The following is a 10,505-nucleotide window of genomic DNA, read 5'->3' on the forward strand; positions in this document are numbered from 1 at the left end:
CTAATTAGTCCACTTGACTTTCTCTTGCTTTCGTAAAGGTTAACTAAGTGGGGTTAAACTCAATTCTCATAAGAATAACGAGGATAGGACTTTCAAATTTTCATACCTTGCCAAGAGTTTATTTTATAAGTTATTTATTTATTTTTCTTGTCATTTAAATTACTTGTTCCTTACTTTCAAAACCCTCAATTTACAAAACTCATAACCAATAATAAGAACATACCTCCCTGCAGTTCCTTGAGAAGACGACCCGAGATTTGAATACTTCGGTTATCAATTTTTAAGGGGTTTTGTTACTTGTGACAACCAAAACGTTTGTAAAAAAGAATGATTGCTTGGTTTTGAAACTATACTTGCAACAGGAATTTATTCTGAATTCTAAACCGTCAATCTTCCGTTCTTCAGTTGGCCGCGGTGGGGGGCAGTGGCGGAGGGAAGAGAAGAGAAGGGAAGAGAATGAGGGGAGAAGGAAGAGAGGGGGGTAGTGGCGGAGGGTTTGGGTGGTTGCGGTGGTGTGGGTGGTTGCAGAGGGGGGCGGCGGTGGTGATGGTTGCAGAGGAGGGAGTTGCAGAGAAGGGAAAAAGAAGGAGGGGTATGGGGGCGCGATGGGGTTAGGGTTCACGTGACTTGGGGTTAGTGGATTTAAATTCACGCGAACGCGTGGAGCCCGCGATCGCGTGACTAGGGTGAAATGGGATTGACGCGGTCGCATGATTGACGCAATCGCGTAGGTTGTGTAAAAGATTGATGACGCGGACGCGTGAGGCACGCGACCGCATCGCTGTAAATTGTGCTAAACGCACAATTCCAGCGTCATTTCAGTACAACTCTCTGTTTCCATTTAGGGGGCCATGATATCCACACGACGCGGACGCGTCGCTCACGCTTCCGCGTGGGATGAGTGTTTTGCAGGTGATGCATTCGCGTCAAGGACGCGAACGCGTGGGCTGTTTTGTGCTAAACGCACACCAGTCGCACGATTCCAGCCCAGATTTCTGGGCGTTGGATTTTTACGCGATTTTCAAGTCACGCGTTCGCGTGAGTGACGCGAACGCGTCGGAGGTATGTTTTCTCAACTGACGCGAATGCGTTAGCGATGCGGTTGCGTGGGTCAATTTGTGCCAAAGGCATGCCTCCAGCCACGCTTTTGCGTGACTTTCTGTTCACTTTTTTTCTTCCTAATGCACTTTGTGTGTCGCGGACGCGTCAGCGATGCTTACGCGTCGCATGCAAATTTTTTTTTTGTAATTATGCAGTATGCAATGCGGATGCAAATGCTATGAATAATATTCATGTTCAACGTAAATAATATAATATAAAAACAAACAAAACGAAATAAAATTGAAACAGGAACGATCATACCATGGTGGGTTGTCTCCCACCTAGCACTTTTAGTTAAAGTCCTTAAGTTGGACATTTGATGAGCTTCCTGTTTTGGTGGCTTATGCTTAAATTCATCCAGAAATCTCCACCAATATTTGGAATGCCAACAGCCTCCGGGGTCCCAAACTAGGCATGTAAAGCTTCTGAGCAGCTTCAAACAGATTCTCAGGCTCCCGGGGTGACGAATGTCAGAATATTTTCCAGGATCCCAAACTTTGCTTTTAAATCCGCCTTCGTCTTGATCTATATTCTTCCATCTGGGCGGTTTAGAAATTGTATTCTCACCAAGATGACCAAACATCTTTCGAGACCCATTCAATTGAACTTGGTACCAATCCGTGCACTTCAAATTGAAGCGTGGAACCTTATTGAATCCTGCACACTAGCTCTGAGCACGAGCCATTTCCCTCTTGCTCTTAAAGCCACAGAGAGCTCTAAGCTGGCCATCTGTTTCAAGCAAACCATATTCAAGTGGAAAAGTAAAGATAAAGGTTAAGGATTGTACCCACTTGAAGCTTGTATTAGGTGGTAATGGCCATGGCATAGGTGTTTCCAGTGGTTCTGTAAGCTCTACTCCCTTGTATTCTTCTGTGAATTCCTCCACTTCTTTGCAAAATTTTTCAACAGCAACTGCGTCCTGATCAAAGTCTTCTATGTCTTCCTCGTCACTCAAGTCATAAGCTGGAGGTTGAGAGAAATCTACCTCGATATCATCTTCATATTCACTTGGATGAGGTTCTTCAGGCTCAAGGAGTTCAGTTGCAGATGTAAGTTCATGACTAGGAGAGTTTGATTCATGATCATCACTGCCTATGGAATCAATTTCTTGATCTGTTCTGTCCAATTTCTTACAAGGTATATGCTTCGGAGGTTGTGCACTATCCTTCCTGGCATCAAATTCGAACTTCTCAGCGGAATCTTTTATAGTTCTCGATTCCCATGGAGGTTCAACATCTCCTAAATCTTCAACCACTTCTTCCTCTACAACTATCATGGATTCCTCCACTTGTTCCAATACAAAGCCATGCTCCTCATTGTCCACCAAAGTTTCTAGTGTCTCCTTCATGCTACGCTCTTCTCTAGATTCTTCATATGTAGCCATGGGAGTACTTTGAGTGCTCAGATGTTGGGAAGATATTATATTTACTACCTCAGTTAAGGCAGTAGTGAGTTCCAGTACGTTCCTTTGCATCTTCGCTTGCCCTTAAAGAAGAACACGAAGTTTGTCATTCATTGGAGGTTGGAGTGGGTATGAGGGTTCATTGGTTGGGAAAGAGGGTTCAAAATAAGAATGTGGTAGTTCTTGGGAGTAATTGGATTGGGATTGTGGTGGATAAGGGTCATATGATGGTGAATGGTGAAAAGGAACTTGTGAGTGTGGTGGTTCAAAGCTACGTTGAGAGGATGGTCTATAAGCACAGGGTGGGGCTTGTTGGTAATTACAAGGGGGTCCACCATATCTATCAGCTTGGTATGCATTGTAGAGTGGTCCTTGCCCATGATATCTTGGAGGGTGTTGTTGCCTAAAGGGTTGATCAGGGCCTCTTGGCTCCATCCATCTTTGATTGCTTAGACCTTGATGCATATTCCTGTTATAGCTTCCACTCCTTTCAACAGATTTAGAACCAAACTCAAAGCGAGAGGGGTGAGAATTCATAGTAGCTAATAGAAATAAAAGGGAAAAACAAAAACAAATAAACAAGTAAAAGGAAAAAAATATTTACAATAACCAATAATAAGGCACACGTTTACAATTTCCCGGCAACGGCGCCATTTTTGAAGAACGGAAGATTGACGGTTTAGAATTCAGAATAAATTCCCGTTGCAAGTATAGTTTCTACACCAAGCAATCATCCTTTCTTACAAACATTTTGGTTGTCACAAGTAACAAACCCAATAAAATTTATAAACTGAAGTATTCAAACCTCGGGTCGTCTTCTCAAGGAATTGCAGGGAGGTGTTCTTATTATTAGTTATAGAAAACAGTATTTTTGGGTTTTGAAAGGTTTGAACAAGGAAAATAAATTGCAGAAATTAATAAATTAATATCTAATAAAACTCTGGGCAATGTATGAAAATTCAGAAGTCCTATCCTAGTTATCCTTATGAGAATTGAGTTTAATCCCACTAAGTTAACCTTTACGAAAGCAAGGAAAAGTCAAGTGGACTAATTAGTTAGATCCCCAAGTCCTAGCCAACTCCTAAGGAAAGACTAGAGTTAGTGGAATTCAATTCAACTAGAGAAATTAATTAACAATCACGATAATTTTGATAACTCAAGAGCCTTCAGTTAATCAATTAAAACCAAGAATATAAAAAGCTAAATAAGAATCATAAATCTAAAATACCTCAATTTATATCAAATAAAGAAAATCGTAACATGAATGGTTCATAAGCCAATTTGGCAACATAAGTAATTAAATAAAAGCATTAAGGTATCTGAAAGTAAAAGAGAAATATAAAGTAAACGGAATATTGAACCTGAGAGGAAGTTGAAATAATAAGAAATCCTAATTCCTTTAAGAGGAATCCTAATCCTAAAACCTAAGAGAGAAGAAAGAACCTCTCTCTCTAAAACTACATCTAAACTATGAAAAGTGAATAATCGGAAGACCTTTTTTGAATGGATGCATTTCCCCACTTTATAACCTCTAATCTGGGTTTTCTGATCTTGGATCTGGGCCAAACGGGCTTCAGAAGTCGCTGGGGGCATTTTCTGCAGTTTTCGGTACGTGGCGTCTGTCACGCGTCCGCGTGGGTCACGCGGTCGCGTCATCTGGGAGTTTTCCTTATCACGCGTTCGCTTCGCTCACGCGTATGCATCATTTGCGTTCTGCTCAAGGCACGCGTTTGCATCAGTCACGCGTCCACGTCGCTGCCTTTTCGCGCTGGGCACGCGGCCGCTTCGTCCATGCGTTCGCGTCGCTACCCTTTTCTTCAAAACTCCATTTTTGTGCTTTCCTTTCATTTTTGTATGTTTTTTTTCCATCCGTTAAGTCATTCCTGCCCTATAAATCCTGAAAGCACTCAACACACAAATCACGGCATCGAATGGTAATAAAGGATGATTAATTTTAATATTTCTAAAGCATAGAAAACATGTTTTTTACATATATCACATAATAAGGAAGGGAAAGTAAAACCATGCAATTTACATGAATAAGTGAGTGAAGGATTGAATAAATCACCTAAATTGAGCACAAAATACATCATAAAATATGGGTTTATCAGTCGCCAAGAGGGTTGATCAAATCCTTGTGGCTCCTCCCATCTTTGATTGTCCCATCCATGACCCAGGCTTTCATTGTAATCTCCTCTTCCTGTAACATGATTGTAACCAAACTCATAGCCAAATGGGTGAGAATTCATAGTAGCTAATAAAAATTAAAATTAAAAATAAATAAACAAGCAAAAGAAAATAAAATAAAATAAAGTAAATAAGAGAAAAAATTTGAAAAAGATTTGACATTAAGATTAGAAAAAATAAGATAAGTTAGGTAAGAGAAGATAAGTTTTTTTAAATTAAAAGGTTTTTGAAATTTAAATTTTGAATTTGAAAATTAAATTTTGAATTTTAAATTTTCAAATTTGAATTTTGAAATTTTGAAATTTGAATTTTGAAAAAGTCAACAATATAAGATAAAATTTGAAAAGATTTAAATTTTGAAAAGGTTTGATTTTTAAAATTTTAAATTTAAATTTTGGATTTTGACTTTTGAATTTTGGAATTTAATTGTAATTTAAAATTTGAATTTGAAATAAGATAAGATAAGATTTTGAAAAAGATATTATTTTTGAAAAAGATTTGAATTTTGAAATTTAAAACTAAGATAAGATAAGATAAAAAATTTTAAAATAAAAATCTGAATAAATTTTTTTTCGAAAAAATCAATTTAAAAGTAAATATTTACAATAACCAATAATAAGGCACACGTTTGCAATTCCCCGGCAACTGTGCCATTTTTGACGATCGGATTTCTGCTAGTAAAGAAATTTATAAAAATATAATCGCGTTGTAAGTATAGTTTCTAAACCAACAGAGAATCCTTTCGTACAAAAGTTTGGTTATCACAAGTAACAAAACCAAATAAAATTTATAACCGAAGTATTTAAACCTTGGGTCGTCTCTCAAGGAATTGCAGGGAAGTATGATTTATTATTGGTTATGGAAAATGTATATTTTGTTTTTGGGTTTTTAAAATAAGGAACAAGTAATTTAAATGACAGAAAAAATAAATTAATAATTAAGGAAATCTCTTGGCAAGGTATGAGAGCTGGACGTCTTATCCTAGTTATCCTTATCAATTGTGATGAGAATTGGATTTTTTCTCCCACTTTGTTAACCTCTAACTATGAAGGTAAGTCAAGTGGATGAATCAATTTGATTCCTCTGGTCCTAGTCAATTCCTATGGAAAGACTAGAGTTATTGGAATACAAATTAACTAACAAAGATAACAATCATCAATCACAAGGAGTTTGTTAACTCAAGTGTCTCCAATTACTTAACCAAAGCAAAAAGGGAGAAAATTTACTTGAATAAAAATGCTTTCAGATGGGAAGCAACAGTAACATAAATAAAAGAAATCAAATCTAACATAGGAATTCATAAATTAAATTGGGAAAATAAATAAAAGGAACATTGAACCTGTAAATTGAGAAGCAATCCTAAAATTAAGAGAAATCCTAAATCCTAATCCTAATCCTAATCCTAAGAGAGAGGAGAGAACCTCTCTCTCTAAAACTACATCTAATCCTAAAATTATGTATATTAAAGCGTGATTTATGAATGAATGGATTCCCCCACTTTATAGCCTCTAATCTGTGTTTTCTGGGCCGAAAACTAGGCCAGAAACAGCCCAAAAATCGCTGGAGGCGAAATCTGCCACGCTGATTTTCGTCACTGCAATGCGTCCGCGTGAAGCACGCGTTCGGGTCGCTTATCTGTACGGACACTATCGCAAATTATATATCAAATCGAAGCCCCGGACGTTAGCTTTCCAATGCAACTAAAACCGCATCATTTGCACCCCTGTAGCTCAAGTTATGACCGTTTGAGTGCGAAGAGGTCAGGCTGGACAGCTTAGCAATTTCTTCAACTTCTTGTATTCCTTCCACTTTTGCATGCTTCCTTTCCATCCTCTAAGCCATTCCTGCCCTGTAATCCCTGAAAACACTTAACACACATATATCAAGGCATCGAATGGTAATAAGAGAGGATTTAAACATAGGAAAATAAAAGCCAAAGAAGCATGTTTTCAATCATAGCACAGAATCAGGAAGAAAAACGTAAAACCATGTAAATAGTATGAATAAGTGGGTAAAGAGTTGATAAAAACTACTCAATTGAGCACAAGATAAACCATAAAATAGTGGTTTATCAAGTAGCTCACTTACAAATGAATAAAAGGATAGATTGCTCTATTTCTAAGTAAAAGTTAGCTTACTGTCTATGAACCTTAGTAAATAAAAAGTCCTTGGTTGGAAAGAGAAACAAATAGAAAGAAAGAAAAGAAAACCCAAAGTGGCAACAAAAACAGAACAAACTAATGAATAAGGCCAGACACCTGATGAGCGGATAATTTATACCCTTTTTGGCATTATTTTTACATAGTTTTTAGTATGTTCTAGTTACTTTTTATTATATTTTTATTAGTTTTTATGAAAAAATCATATTTCTGGACTTTACTATGAGTTTGTGTGTTTTTCTATAATTTTAGTTATTTTCTGGCTGAAATTCAGGGATCTGAGCAAAAATCTGATTCAAATGCTGTTGGATTCTGACCCTCCTGCACTCGAAGTGGATTTTCTAGAGCTACAGAAGCCCAATTGGTGCGTTCTCAATTGCGTTGGAAAGTAGACATCTTGGGCTTTCCAGAAATATATAATAGTTTATACTTTTTCTGAGATTTGATGGCCCAAACTGGCGTTCAACACCAGTAATAGTCCTTTTTCTAGCGTAAAACGCCAGAACTGGCACCAGAACTGGAGTTAAACGCCCAAACTGGCACCCAAGCTGGCGTTTAACTCCAAGAATGGCCTATGCACGTGAAAGCTTCAAAGCTCAGCCCAACACTCACCAAGTGGGCTCCGAAAGTGGATTTCTGCACTATCTGCACTTAGTTACTCATTTTTTGTAAACCTAAGTTACTAGTTTAGTATAAAAACTACTTTTAGAGATTCATTTTGTAACTCATGACATTTTACATCTCATATTGTATCTTCTACGGCATGAGTCTCTAAACCCCATAGGTGGGGGTGAGGAGCTCTGTTGTGTCTCAATGGATTAATGCAATTACTATTATTTTCTATTCAATCACGCTTGATTCTGTTCTAAGATACTCACTTGTACTTCAATATAGAGAATATGATGATCCGTGACACTCATCATCATTCTCAAACTTATGAAGGCGTTCTTGACAACCACTCCCGTTCTACCTGAGCTCAACGTAGTCATTGGGCAACAGCTTGAGTGCGTATCTCTTGGGTCTCTAATCCACGGACCGAGTCCATGGGATTAGAACCTTCGTGGTAGAGGCTAGAACCAATTGGCAACATTCCTGAGATCCGAAAAGTCTAAACCTTGTCTGTGGTATTCCGAATAGGATCTGGAACGGGATGACTATGACGAGCTTCAAACTCACGAATGTTGGGCACAGTGACAATGTGCAAAAGGATAGAGAGATCCTATTCCGACACAAGTGAGAACCGACAGATGATTAGTCGTGCGGTGGCTGTACTGGTATTTTTCATCCAAGACGAGAGATCCAACAGTTGATTACCCGTACAGAAATCGTGTCTGGTATTTTTCATCCGAGAGGACGGATGGTAGCCATTGACAATGGTGATCCACCAACATACAGCTTGCCGTTGAAGGAAGCCATGCGTGTTTGGAGAAGAAGACAGTAGGAAAGCAGAGATTCAGACGACAGAGCATCTCCGGAACCTCAACATGTTCCTCGTTACTGAATCACAAGTACCATTTATTTCATGTTATTTACTTCTCATAAATAAAATCATTTTTATCATTAATCTCCTGACTAAGATTTACAAGATAACCATAGCTTGCTTCAAGCCAACAATCTCCGTAGGATCGACCCTTACTCACGTAAGATATTACTTGGACGACCTAGTGCACTTGCTGGTTAGTTGTGTGGAGTTGTGAAAAGTGTAATCACAATTTTGTGCACCAAGTTTTTGGTGCCGTTGGCGGAGATTGTTCGAGTTTGGACAATTGACGATTCATCTTGTTCCTTAGATTGGGAAAAATTTATCTTTTTGGTTTAGAGTCACTAAATTTGAGTCTTTTATTTTCTTTTCAAAAATTTTATTTTTCTTTATTAATCTTTAATTTTTCTTTGAGTCTTCTGTTTGAGTTTAGTTTCATGTTTTAAGTTTGGTGTCAATTGCATGTTTTTATTTTCCTTCAATTTTTTGAATTGCATGTTTTTATTTTTCTTCATATTTTTAATTACATGTTCTTAGTTCTTTCTTGATCTTCAAATTGTTCTTGATAATTTTCCTTATTTGATCTTTAAATTTTCTTGTTTGGTGTCTTTTGTTGTTTATCTTCTACATTTTCGAATTATTATTGTCCAAAGTATAAAAATTTTTAAGTTTGGTATTTTTTGTGTCCTTATTTCCTTAAAAATTTTTAAAATTTGTTCTTGGTGTTCATCTTGATCTTCAAAGTGTTCTTGGTGTTTATCTTGACATTCAAAGTTTTCTTGTTTGTTTTCTTTGTTTTGATCTAAAAATTCTAAGTTTGGTGTCATTTTATTATTTTTCTCTTTCCTCATTAAATTCAAAAAAATATCTTTTCTCTTTATTTTAATTGAATTTTTGAAATTTACATTAAAAAAAAATTTTCAGATTTTTATTTTAAAATTTTTATCTTATCTTATCTTAGTTTTAAATTTCAAAAATTTAAATCTTTTTCAAAAATCATATCTTTTTTCAAAATCTTATCTTATCTTATTTCAAACTCAAATTTCAAATTTCAAATAAATTCTAAAATTCAAATTTTAAATTTTAAAATTTAAATTTAAAATTTTAAAAATCAAACCTTTTCAAAAATTTAAATCTGTTTCAAATCTTTATCTTATATTGTTGACTTTTTCAAAATTCAAAATTCAAAATTTAAATTTCAAATTTCAAATTTTAAATTTCAAAATTTAAAATTCAAAATTTAATTTTCAAATTTAAAATTTAAATTTCAAAACTTTTTTATTTAAAAACTTATCTTCTCTTAAATTCCTTATCTTCTCTTACCTAACTTATCTTATCTTTTCTTTTATTTATTTTCTTACAAGTATCTTTAATTTTAAGCCATATCTTTTTTAAAACATCCTCCTAACCACTTTCTCTCTCTCCATTTGTCGAAAATCCTCACCCATAATTTTTCAAATCTTTTTAATTAATTAATTAATTTAGTTTTCTAATTTCTTTTATTTCTTTTTCTTTTCTTAATTTTCGAAACTTGCATCAATTTTTTATTTACTTTATTTTAATTTCTTTAATTTCAAAAAAAAGGGAGAATAAAATTTTTATTTACAATCCACATCATCTCCTTTTCTCCATAATGGACCTAAGTGGAAATGAACAGTCCAGAAGGACTCTGGGGTCATATGCTAACCCGACTACTGCTTCATATGGGAGAAGTATCTGTATACCCCCCATCAGAGTCAGCAGTTTTGAGCTAAACCCTCAGCTCATTATCATGGTGCAGTAAAATTGCCAGTATTCCGGTCTTCCACAGGAAGAACCTACTGAGTTTCTGGCACAGTTCTTACAAATTGCTGACACAGTATGTGATGAGGAAGTAGATTAGGATGTGTACAGATTATTACTATTTCCATTTGCTGTAAAAGATCAAGCTAAGAGCTGGTTAAATAACCAACCCACAGCAAGCATAAGAACATGAAAATAGTTATCATACAAATTCCTGAATCAATATTTCCCTTCAAAAAAGATGACACAGCTAAGGCTAGACATCCAAGGTTTTAAACAAGAGGATAATGAATCTCTTTATAATGCCTGGAAGAGGTACAGAGAGATGCTAAGGAAATGCCCCTCTGAAATGTTTTCAGAATGGGTGCAGTTAGACATCTTTTACTATGGACTT

Source organism: Arachis ipaensis, chromosome B10, assembly GCF_059453495.1.
Source record: "Arachis ipaensis isolate K30076 ecotype BB chromosome B10, ASM5945349v1, whole genome shotgun sequence".
NCBI classification, from domain to species: domain Eukaryota; kingdom Viridiplantae; phylum Streptophyta; class Magnoliopsida; order Fabales; family Fabaceae; genus Arachis; species Arachis ipaensis.